At 40.6% G+C, this 13,474-nt stretch overlaps 1 pseudogene; it reads right to left on the reverse strand.

Annotated features, from left to right (window-relative positions):
* Nucleotides 1-8,621: 8,621 nt before the first annotated feature.
* On the reverse strand, nucleotides 8,622-13,468 carry LOC134202908 (cytochrome b5 reductase 4-like; annotated as a pseudogene).
* Between the last annotated feature and the right edge of the window lie 6 nt (nucleotides 13,469-13,474).

The raw sequence follows: 13,474 nt of genomic DNA on the forward strand, positions 1-13,474 counted from the left end.
TCCATACGCAGATTCTGTTATATATACTACAATGGAAACATTACATTTACAAAACAGGCCTGTAGATCATTGGTTACGCTTGTAGATCTGAAGACCTTCACTTCAGGTATTTCTTGGATAGCCCCGAACATCCTTCGTACACATATTCTATTCAATGTTTCACAATGTACACATATCATATTCAGAACAGGCCAATATTAATTGAATTTATGTTATTTTTATTTAACACGGTATGATACCGCATAAAAAACTAATTTGGTGTACTTGTAGAAATCGCACACCAATACCAACAGATTTATTTGACAGCAATCCATCGAGTTTTAGACTGGACGAATGAAAATTCTCATGGACGTAAACAGATTTTCATAAGACAAATTTGATAAATTTGAAGGGTATTTTAGATTGCCGATTCTCAATAAACCATGATTTGTTCAATGCGCTAATAGTACACAATGAAAACTAGGAACTCTAAAATACGTGTTACATACAACTTAGTTAGAGTAAGTAGTTGGGCTGGCGTATAAATTAGATTTGAAAACCAAGCACTACCTACTACGACGGGAATTAGCTCACTACCCTATGATTATTTATTTTCAAATGTATTAAAAATTTAGATTTTTTTCAAGTGCCTTATAAAGTGAAGTGCAGTGTTTTGTCTGTGTCATATAGCAAAAAGACGACAATCCGGTGAATTTGTTCCTTGGTACCTCTGTTAATTGACAAAAAAAACAATTATGCTACGTTTAGACAAGGCAAGTGAATTGAGCAAGTCGCTTGAATTGACCGCGAACTGAACGTGTAAACACCTTAATTCAATTCAATTGAACGAAAAGAAAGTTGAACATGTTCAACTTTTGGCAAGTCAATTGAATTCAATTGAGTTGTTCAACTCACTTGCCCTGTCAAAACGTAGCATTAGGGCGTTAGATCCAGTGTGTAGAAAATATCCAAAATTTTACTGCTTTCACTTACTTTAGAATCAATTGGAACAATTGATTTGCTTGATTTTCAATATTTCCAGTAATTTAAAATAAGCTGCGAATCTAAAGCATTATCACATAATTGAAAAAAAGTTTGTTTTTGTTAAAGTGAACGAACTAGCAAGCTTTTAAATATACAGCAGTTTTGTTGGTATTTGACATCATATAAAATATACCTACTCCCTTTGTAACAACATTTTAACACCGTTTTTTTCCTAACAAAAAATTCTGTTCCATTCCATGTATTTTAATACTTATAATTAATCATAATGTAGTGGCAAACTAGAAGATCACATTTATTCAACAATTAAAATTGCTGATGCATTTTGCATTTTTCCCTTGCTCAATCTCTTGGTTTAATAATTGCTTTAAATATTTCATATCTGAAATCTCTTTGAAAACTTTGCTAAGATTAACCAATAATCATAATCGTAGCGTTTACAATCATATCATAATTATCATTATTTTTTGCCTTTCTCGTATACAAAGTATACGTAAAGGCTATATGATCGCTCCAAAAACAAACTTTTTATAGAAGGCCCGGAGACCCATAGTGTTATATACCAATCGACTCAGCTCGACGAATTGAGGTGATGTCTGTGTGTATGTGTGTGTGTGTGTGTGTGTGTTTTTTTTCTTCCTAAACAATGGAGGGGGAATCTGCTCAACAGACATCCTGGGTTGACCAGGAAGTGCTGGGTTAGGGGCCACCTCCAATGAGGGAGGCAGGGCTGCATCCCCGACCAGCTAAACCGTTTCCATTGCCGCCAAGCCCATCGTCCCTTCGGTACAACCAGAAAGTAATGCTTCAAAGGGGGGGCAGTGCATGACGCACCCTCGAGGTTAGCTGCGTGTCCTTGCAGCATCGAACATCGTGACTCGCTTTTTTAGAAGAACACCATGGTATCGTGCCAGCGCATTGCCGGCTTTCCAGGTGGCCTTACCACGCCCTATGTCCTCGGAAGGTGGGCAGGGTCGACTTCGCGCCTGCTTCCCTCTGCACGACTGGTATCAAGAATGATGATGCCGCGTGCACCGCGTGTTTTGTGTGTGTGTGTGTGTGTGTGTGTGTGTGTGTGTGTGTGTGTGTGTGTGTGTGTGTATGTGTGTGTGTCTGTGCGCACCCGCCAAAAAAAAATGTCACTCATTTTTACGGTACTTAACCTCAACCGATTTACTTGCAACAAGTTGCATTCGACGCAGGATACTCTACCATTGTTTCCTATTGAAAATTGGTCAGATCGGACTATGGGCTCGGAAGTTATGGCCAAAACACCACCTTTTTATAGAAAAATTTAGTAAAAAAATGTCACTCATTTTTCAGGCACTTATCTTTAACCGATTTATTCGCAACAAGTTGCATTCGACGCAGAATACTCTCCCATTGTTTCCTATTGAAAACGGGCCAGATCAGACAATGGGCTCAAGAGTAATGGCCAAAATACTATTTTTTTAATGCACGAGAAAGGCACCATCACCGCTAGGTGGATTAATCAGGGTTTTATATAATAACGTTGTTGTAGAAGGGAATTGAGTTTGCTAGTGTTTATATATCTCGTTTCAGAGAGCGATCAATGGCGCTTGAACCTAGGCTTATTAGCCAGGGCACAGATTAAATAACTTGCCCCATCCCAGGAATAGGACGACAAAGGAAAACGGAGTTACAATAACTTTCTTAGCAACGTAACTCCTAACGTATTTACGAAATGCATTGTGTTATCACTTGCTTATAGTGATGATTCCCGTACAACATCCCTCCCAACAATCCAACTCCTTGACATCTATGAGGGCGTCGGTGAGTCGCTGGCCTCTTTTTAAGTAGATGTCATATCATCATTTCCTTCCCTTTCCTTGTAACGGAGAAGATGGGCGTGGCCAGCAATGGTAGTTTTCATGCTTTCTCTTCTCGGACCTTCATTTGGATTGCTATTAATTCCCAAATAGTATTCCATAAGCATTTGGAGTAAGGAAGTTTAAGATATACATGACAGCTATCAGTATGCAATCTACGAAATACTCCGTTACCAACGCAACGCAACGCAACGCATATTTGATGGAGAAACGATTTGTAGACCGCCAGCTGTCCGGAGTATGGTACAACTTGCAGAATCTGGTCTGCCCTCTGAACTTCCGTCAACCCGCAGAAGTCGTGAAAATCAGCAGGAGCGGTGAAGATAACGCTGTCGTAATGCGATCCCGTATAATACATAGATATTTTCCGAGTTGTGGTGGAATCTTGGAAGTACTCTCTTGAACGGCCGGTACGTTTATCCCAGATAACCAGGCTGACATTAAATAGTTCGCAAGCCACAGAACGGCACTCTTCCCCTCCCCAAAACCGATCTTGGGACAGCAGATCTAGATATCTCCACACTCGGTCTTGTGTGTCTATGAAGCCATGCTCAACGAAATCTTCGGCAAATGGAATCAAGTACATCATCAAGTACATCAATCAAGTGCAATAGGCAGCAACATAAAATTTCCATAAAACATTGGAAATTTTCCATGAACAATTAGGAAATTGCCAATAAAGAAATCAGGGTATGAGCAATAAATAAATATAAAATATCCACAAATAAAACAAAATTTCCATAAACAATTAAGAATTTTCCACAAAACAAAAATAAATAAGCACTTTTAAAAGCAAAAATAGCAATTATAAAAAAAGAATTTTCCATAAAGAAATGAAAATGTTCCACGAAAAAAATACAAAATTTCCATAAATAAATCAATATTAGCAATAAACAATTACAAAATTTTCCACAAAATAAATATATTTTTTCCATAAACAATTTTTTTTTCACGAGATGATCAATAAACAGCAATAAAAAAATAAGAAAATTTCCATTTATTTATGGAAATTTTGTATTTTTTTTCGTACAACATTTTATTTTTTTATGGAAAATTCTTGTTTTATAATAGCAATTTTTGCTTTTAAAAGTGATAATTTATTTTTGTTTTGTGGAAAATTCTTAATTGTTTATGGAAATTTTGTTTTATTTGTGGAAAATTTATATTTATTTATTGCTCATACCCTGATTTCTTTATTGGCAATTTTCTATTTTTTATGGGAATTTTCTAATTTTTTAGGAGGAGTTTTTATTTTAGTCCATCCAATATCGAGTAAAATTCGTCCGAAGATGCCCGACAATTGTAGCACACATGTTAGCTACATTGGTCCCAAATTCTGCATTAGCTGGATGAATGCCCTGAATCTGATGCACGAGGCTACCGAACACGCAATTATTGTCACCAGGAATACGCTACAATTAAAGACCAGATTCCCCGGTTGGACAACGTTTGAGTCGGAAATTCGCACTCAACATGGTTTATCGGGAGCCCTGTACACTACAGTATAATCAAACTTAATTTTATTTTCTTCTTTTTCAGGTTAATATCGATCGTTACGCTCCTTGGACGATTGGACAATGCACCGCTCTTCTTTTTCAACGTTTTGCCTTTCTCGTACAACTGAGTTGTACCGAAAGGCTATCATTTCACTCCGAAAACGAACTTTTTATAGAAGCCTCTGAGACCCATAGTATTATATACCAATCGACTCAGCTCGACGAGCTGAGCACATGTCTGTCTGTCCGTGTGTATGTATGTGTGTATGTGTGTGTATGTGTGTGCACAAAAGCTATAAAAAACATTAGACAACTTTTCGTATAGTAATCCTTAACCTATTTTCTCGCAACAAGTTTCATTCGACAGGGGACAAAGCCTTGTTGATCACTATTGAATTTTATAACGATCGGTCATTGCGTTTCAAAGTTATGAAGAAAATGGTACATCGAACCATATAAACCCCATATAAAATTGGTGTCTTAACTAAATGCGAGAAAGTCACCACCAACGCTAGGTGGATTAATCTGGGTTTTTTTTTCTTTTTGCCATTTGACATTTTGAATATTTTGGAGGATTTTTCTGCTACGGACAAAGATTCAATGCGTATTTGTCGCGATCGCGGGTTGGTTTCCTTACTGTGAAGAGCGGGTATGAGAACATATTTTTGCTTGCTAAACAGTCTGGTTTGAAATCGCCGCGTCTGAAGGGTGATGTTTTACCCTGAACAACAGAAGTAGTATTTCATATTGAACCATTAAACGATCTCGGGTTAGTCTCCTTGCTCCAGACAGCGCGAACAATAATTTGCTATGACCACGTAATACTCATGAGGGTGTCGCTAAGTCGGTGGCCTCTCTTAAGTAGGTATCACATCAACAATTCCTTCCTCTCCCTAGTCAGCTATGGATAAACTCACTCACTCACACGAACCACACTGATTTACAATCCAAATCCATCAGCGAACCAACAATCGATTTATACCTACTGAGTGTCCCCCCAGGAATAACGGAAACCACAGATAGTGCGAAAAGATATCTGAAGATGAGAATGAACCGATGGTTATTGAGTACAGCAGAAAGCACTGGGTTGGACTCAAAAGATTGATTCAATTTAGACTCAATGATTCGTTTTGCGTCCTGAATCTTGCTGCCGAATGGATTGGGCCTCTCGGTTCACTAACGCTAGAGGTTATATCATGCTAGAGTCTCTAGCGGTACTAAACGTAGTCCTGCTGAACGAAGGGCAAGTGTCAACGTTCAGAGGACCGAATGGCGAGTCTTGCATCGATGTGGCCTTCTGCAGCGTTGGATGGACGGTGGAGCCTGAATGGAGGGTTCACGAAGGGTATACTGTTAGTGACCATCAGGAAATACGTTTTAGGGTCAGATATACCTCCAACAGAACCACAAGGCGGGTCAGTAAAGCTGATCTAGGAAGACGTGCCTCTAAGTTCGACCCAGAACTGCTGGAAGAATCACTACGGTGGGAAAACCGGGCTCTAGGCCCTCATGGTGATGAGTTATCCAATGTAACAATATATTCTAACACGAGCATGTGACGTGCCAATGCCCAGGAGGACAATGCCAACCGGCAAACGCAATCCGGTGCCCTGGTGGACGAGCACAATAGCTGATCTTCGCAGAACCTGTCTTAGAGCTAAAAGAAGGTTGCGACGTGCTAGAAGCAAAGCGGACAGGCTAGAAAGACGTCGTGTGCCAAACAGCGAGCAGAGGCCTGAACTACGAAATCAAATGTAGTAAGAGAGCCTGCATTGAAGAGCTGTGCAGGATGGCCAATAATATTCCATGGGGGATGCATACAGGATAGTGATGGCTAGGACCAACAGCACACCTCCTGAGAAGTCCCCGGAGATGTTAGCCAGGATCGTTGAAGGTTTGTTCTTGAAGCATGACTCATCAGACTGCCCCGTCACACCGTACGAGTCAGTGAACCTGGTACCGCCAGTGACTAACGATGAGCTTATCGCCGTTGCAAGAAAACTTAAGCTAAATAAGGCACCAGGTCCGGATAGAACAAATTTTTATTGAAATTCATGTGTAAACTTTTGAAATGATATTCGTTGATTCACTAGTGCCATCTACTCAACTGATTGCGGAAGTACATGCGGACGCAACTGATATTGTGTCGCCAGCACTAAATTGAATTCCAACTTCCGACGTTTTACTTCCGAACTTTCTTCCTACATCATGAACCTCAGAACAAAATTTGAGTTTGCCACCAAAACATTGACGGACGAGCGTTCGGAAGTGCGGAAATCGACTTCAGAACTTCAATTTGGTGCCAGTGACCTTGTTAGCGACAAAACAAGCTCGATTTTGTGACAGATAACACCGTCAGTGCTGGATATTTATTTTATTTTTCCGTGTGAATCTCGTCGGAAGTGGGCCTTGCTGACAGTTCATCAGCGCCATACAAACAGTTTTTGTCTAAATGCACAATAAGTTACCGTCGAACGCAGCCAATACGTTTGACAGTTGTATTTAGGCTGCGTTTTACACAGTAATGATCACCGCGCCATCTCCAAACGATTGCCAATCGCGTTCCAAATGTTCGATGCATTTGAATCAACGGTTGCGGATATTTACACACGTATGATATACCAGCCTAAATATCTGTTATCTGTGATTCAGTTGACCTTCGAGCAGTTTGCTTAACCCTTAAAAGGCCGGGACGACAGTCACCTCCTTCAAAGTGCTCGTTCTCAGTAAATCGTTGACCGAATTTCATGACCCCGGACTTTTTTCAAAGGGGATTAGTAGGGCTATCTTTTGACTTTGGTGCCGCCCCGATAGACCCCTCCCCGCGTTCATGAGTTTTGAAAAAGTCTGTGTTTTTTTCCTTATTTTTTGCTATGATGACCAAATTTCTTCAGTAATCAAGAGCAATAAAGCTCTGGCGTCATAAAACAAAGTAGAATAGTAGATACATGAAATATATCAAGTAGAAGTGATTTTGACATTTTGCGCATTCTCGAATGACATTATGGGGCACGCAGAAAAATTTCCAATAAGTCTTTTGATTTCTTTGATCTGGGCAAGATGACCTGAGCTTGATTTGAAACAACCATTGCGCTTCTACTTGATTGTAGATCTGACGACCTGAACTCAAGAACGTTTTGGATGGCCTTCAGTGTATTGAAATGCAGATAGATTGGTATAACGTTTCTTGGCAAGTATCTGAGGTTCTGTTGGGAACGGTTTTGATTGCTACCGAAAACATTTTCGAGGTCGTTGTTGCGTAGATCTTACAAGCCGAACTACAGAACATTTCGCGCATTCTAGAATGTCACAATGGGGCATGTAGAAAAATTTCCAATGAGTCATTTGATATCTTTGAACTGAGTAGGATGTACTCTGAGTATTTTTATGTGCACAATATCGCTTCTATGGTAGAATTCAAGACCTGAATTCACGGATATTTTGGATGAACTCGAATGCTCTGGAATGAACTTGAATAAAAAGACACATTATGATGACAAACAGCATCCATTTCGTATAGCTGGTTCGTATAGCGTGGTTCTACGTCACCTTTGCGTACAACCCGATTGGGCTGCACCTTTGAGTTTTTTTTATTCTCCTTTGGATTCAAACCCTGTATTTGAGATATTTATCTTTGATAAATCCGATGGAACTAGAATCAACGGGATAGAAGGGGCGATTCCCGCGACTTGACCTGCGACTCTGACCCTACAAAGCAAGGGGCATTTTTCGTTTAACTTTTCAAAAGGACCTAAATAACATTTTTTTCATGATTTAATTTGAATACAGCAATCAATAGCTTTCAAGTTGTTCTGTTGATTGCGCTTTTCAAATTAATTCATGTTACTTAGGTCCTTTTGAAAAGAGATATCTAGCGAGATTTATTATTAAGCAGACAGAATACCCTTTAGATCATCTCTTCACTACTGTTCAATTGCATCCGAATGAGCAATTATGTCATATAAACAATTGCTTACCATTAAGACGCTTTTAGGGATGATCGATATATTAAAATCTAATGTGCGCAAATTTACGCAACAAAAAGAACTACATATTGCTCAATAGGCGTGAACATATTTTCGGTCATCTGCTTTAGTGCATTGAGTTCGAAAATAACAGCCTTCATTTGTTACGTTTTTTACGTGGGTGATATTAAAATCCGCGTATATCATCGTCATCGAAAAGAAAATACTCTAATTTCAAATACAGGATGTTTCCCAAAACAAACAATATAATCAAGAAGCTACTACCTCTGCCTTGAACGAGAAACACAAGGGCCAACGCATGAATATACATAGATGGACTAATCATCTCATTAAATTAGACAACACAAATTTACCTTTTGTCCCTGGCGCATAAATCATCCAGCATCTCTCGGCACCAGATGTCCCCTTCGGTTTTGTTGAAGTACAAAAGGCTTATGGATTCCCTGTTTTAGTATAAATAGATAAGAATAGATATTGTTGATTAATTTGTCGCAAAATGTGGTAAATTGTTCGGCAAGCCATATCATGCCGGACATCGGAAGGTTTTGTTTCATATGGGCGTTTTTCGTTTGTAAAAGAGTAGGTATGGAATATCAAAGTACATACACCTATTAGTTGGGCGAGTTATAAGAATGACACGTTTGAAGCAGAATTCTGCTACTATATCTGTTCTATATGATGAATGAAATTACGGGAGACAAAAACGGTTGGTAAAAGGACAGAAATGTGAAAACTTTTAATAACACAACCAAAAGTATAAATATATGTAAAATATGAACAAAACATGTATGAAGATACTAATTTTGTTCTTCTTTCTTCTTTGGCATAACACTCACACCCTCCACTAAAGTCGAAAATGAAAATGCTTTTTTTAATCTCAATGTCATCTCATATATTCAATTCAATAAAGGAGTAGAAAATGTCTAGCCTCTAGCTGACTAATTATTCGAGAATGTAATTCTCTTCTTTTAATCACAACTTCCAATAAAGCAGTAATGTTTTACACAAGCAAATGATCCTGAAAAGAAGAAAGTGAAAATATCGAAGACAATGCTGCTGCACCACAATTCGACAGACGAGTCAGTTGAGCATGTTGGCACAAAACATTAGATTCCATGAGCAACGCAACACTGAACATCATATCTAATCTAATCATATCTAATTTTTGATCTTAAAATTTTACATCCTAATATGCGTTTCGTCTGGACCATCGCATCCTACTCCTTAAATTGTAACGAAATTTATGGCTGACATGTGAATTGGTACGTGCATATGATTTGAGCTTCAACGAGTCGACGTTCAGTGCAATTTATACAGATCCGCTTATGCGATATACCAACTGCCAAGGGAGAAGGATATGCAATATGCATGCATGCACAGCTAAGGATTTCAGCCGGTGTTGCTGGTCGTCGTTGAAATGACATCCTTTTCACCTCCACTGATCTTACTTGACATGGTAGGGGCGAGGCGCACCAGAAGCAGAAGGTTTCTCTCCACACAATGCTATTGTGCTTTTATTCGGGTAGCTACAAGAATGTGCGGGGGAACCGAACCAAAGTAAAGCAGAACCCAGCAGCAACGTGTTGTCGTTATGGGCTTCTTGTTGTGTTTGGGGCATGATGCGAGAAATCGAGGAATCCATAGACGTTACATTTTCAGGACAAAGGAAATGTTTTCGTTTCGGATTTGTAGAACAACTGAAATAAGCTGCATAATTTTTTGCTGAAACGTGAAATCGTAAACGGATTATGCTGGCATTTGCAAAGACGATATAGGAGACGATTTTAGAGAGTTTGTGACGAGTCACGTGATGGAAATATTTTTAAGACGATTAATTTGTCCTTTGATAAACTAATAATTTGAATCCAATAGGGTAAAAGTTCCGATAGTCGTGGGTGTTCCTATAGCTGCGGTAGTGCTGTTTGTTATATGGGTAACAAGCGAATGGAGCTCTCTTGGTTTAAACTATAATAATTGATATGGAATGAATGGAAAGAATATTTATGATGAATATTTAAGGTGAGCCAATTGAAGTACAGACGTGGTGTAAGCCAAAAAAATGTGTTGAACGAGCTTAGTTCCTCCACTATTGGATCTTCTAATCCTATAACATCCAGATTGTTAGATTTGCATCAAACTGTCATAGAAAACAAGGGCTGATGGTGACGATTCTGAAATCGTCAAAAAAGTGACTGGCGTGTTTTGGTAAAAAAAGAATAGAAAATAAAGAGACTGCTTATAACTTAATATTTGCTTTTTTTTTAACCTTACCGATAAAGTTCAATTAATCAGATAAACTGTATAGAATTTTATCTGCATAAAGTTTGTTCAGTACTCTGTACAAAAAAAAAATACTTAAGATGTTCTTTCAGAAGTATGTCCAGGAGTTCCTTTAGAAAAGCGGTTCTCAACCTTTACCTCCTATTTAATTCGATGTAAATAAAAATAAGTATAACGCATGAGTTGTCTGAAATTTTCGCTGATCTGTTTATACATACTTGCAGGAGATAAGGAAGTTTCCGAACCTCTCAATAGAAGTCCTCCGAACCTCTCAAAAGGAGGCCTCCGAGCCTTTTGAAAGTATGCTTTCGTGGTTCTTGAAGGGATTCTTCCGGGCCTCTTAAAGGGAGGTTTCCGGGCCTCTTGAAAGGAGGCTTCCGAGCCTTTTTAAAGGAGGCTTCCGAGCCTCTTGAAAGGAGGCTTCCGAGCCTCTTGAAAGGAGGCTTCCGAGCCTCTTGAAAGGAGGCTTCCGAGCCTCTTGAAAGGAGGCTTCCGAGCCTCTTGAAAGGAGGCTTCCGAGCCTCTTGAAAGGAGGCTCTGAGCCTCTTGAAAGGAGGCTCTGAGCCTCTTGAAAGGAGGCTTCCGAGCCTCTTGAAAGGAGGCTCTAGCCTCTTGAAAGGAGACTTCCGAGCCTCTTGAAAGGAGACTTCCTGAGCCTCTTGAAAGGAGGCCTGAGCCTCTTGAAAGGAGGCTTCCTGAGCCTCTTGAAAGGAGGCTCTGAGCCTCTTGAAAGGAGACTTCCGGAGCCTCTTGAAAGGAGACTCTGAGCCTCTTGACAGAAGGCTTCTGAGCCTCTTGAAAGGAGGCTTCGGAGCCTCTTGAAAGGAGGCTTCCGAGCCTCTTGAAAGGAGGCTTCCGAGCCTCTTGAAAGGAGGCTTCCGAGCCTCTTGAAAGGAGGCTTCCGAGCCTCTTGAAAGGAGGCTTCCGAGCCTCTTGAAAGGGGGCTTCCAAGCCTCTTGAAAGGGGGCTTCCGAGCCTCTTGAAAGGGGGCTTCCGAGGCTCTTGAAAGGAGGCTTCCGAACTTCTTAAATGGAGGCTTCCCAGAATTTTGCAAGAACGCTTCCGAGCCTCTTGGAAGAAGGCTTGCGAGCCTCTTAAAAAGTAATTTCTTGTGAGAATGCTTGCGAGTCTCTCGAAAGGAGTTTTGGAGCCTTTTTAAGGAGGTTTGGAGCCTCTTGAAAGGAGGCTTTCGAGTCTCTTGAAACGAGATTGCCGAGCCTCTTGATATGAGGCTTCCGAGGCTCTTGAATGGAGGCTTCCAAGCCTCTTGAAAAAAGGCTTTCGAGCCTTGAAAGTAGGTTTTAGAGCTTCTTGAAAGGAGCCGGAAAAGAATTCGATTCTCGTAGAAAGTTTACGGAATTCAAGTATGAATTCTTGGAGAAAACTAATGATGAAGTTTAATGATTTTTAAAAATTCATTGCTATGATAAGGATAGTTTAAGCATTAAATTGGAACAGGTAGTAACTTATAAAGTAGAATGGCATGAACTGCTCGATGAGATTTCATAACATATGATAACAAATCAAATATTAAGGTGTTATGACCAAAGTATACACATGGAAAAGCTATCGCGATATAATTTTTTTTCTCTAATTCTTCCTTCCGATGTACGATGCAGACCAAAAACTCTTCACAAAAAAAGTATCATACTTACATTTTATTACTACTCCGCTCCAGCAGGTAGCATAGTAAGGCTAGCATCGGCGTGATCCCACTGCCGGCGGCTAGTAAGGCAATTCGGTTGTGATGTTTGAGCTTGGCGAGTGGGAAGTTCCCACTCGGTTGCGAGATCTGTAGCGAAGTGGCCAGTGGAACCGGCCTCGTCAGGTGCTCGGAGAGGCCCCCCAGCAGGTAGGTTTTAACCAGCAGAGGAACAAACGTTGGCGGACAGTTCGTCGGGATGGCAATCGAGGGTACGGGAGTAAAGCTACGCGTCAGGACCTGCCCGCTTGCGACGGTACCCGTTATGGAGATGTGGTAACCGATAGGAATACTTTGTAGGATGGAATTGTTTTTTGGCCGGAGAAGCAATGCACAGGAGTCGTGCGTGATTTCGATTCGCTGCCACGTCGTACTCGTGCAGTTCCATGGGGTAGTTTTCCGTCCGCTTGTACTCCATTTGTCCGTAGTTGGTCCACAGACCTGGGAGGAGCTTGTTGAAAACAAGTTCTACCTTACCGGCTTCCAACGATTGTCGAACTGTACAAGGCCACTGGAGATTGTTTGCCACTTGGAACTGGTACCGATGGAGGACGTTTCCTTCGAGGAAGATTCGAACGCTGAACTCAAGGTTATTGGCGAACTCTACAACAACAGCCGGGTTACAGAGCGCTTTGGTGTAAAAAATGAACGTGACTTCAGCCGTTTTTTGAAGCCAATCGAAGCGAGGCACAACGGGGGGAGATTTTGCGGGGGAATTTTCGTTGGAACTACTTAAATCTCGATTTTCCGAGAAAATCTTTGCTGGGGCTGCGGGTGTCGTGGGTGTAACAATTACCGAAGGTTTGCTAGGAGAGGGTGGCTTTAGGAAGGATAGTGATGGTGAAGGTGGAGGCATTTGATTGCTTGGGGATTTCGAGGAGTTTTCTGGTTCTTCTGGCACTAGTTTTAGTATGCCGGTGCTTCGCAGAGGACCGATGTAGCACTTGGCAAGGAGGGATTCATAGTTAACCCAAGCATGCACTTCGTCAAACAGGTTGGTGGCGTCTTTTCCGGCACCGCGCATCAGTTCATCAACACCTGGTAGGAAAACATAATCGAATTGGTATAATTTACTGCAACTTAATTGAATAAATTGAATAAGTCTTACCCCCAGGATGAAAGTCCAGATAGCTGGTCACGTTGTAGACCTTCCCCCGAATGGCCATCCACATGTCGCCC

The sequence above is a fragment of the Armigeres subalbatus genome, unplaced genomic scaffold, assembly GCF_024139115.2.
Source record: "Armigeres subalbatus isolate Guangzhou_Male unplaced genomic scaffold, GZ_Asu_2 Contig152, whole genome shotgun sequence".
NCBI classification, from domain to species: Eukaryota; Metazoa; Arthropoda; class Insecta; order Diptera; family Culicidae; genus Armigeres; species Armigeres subalbatus.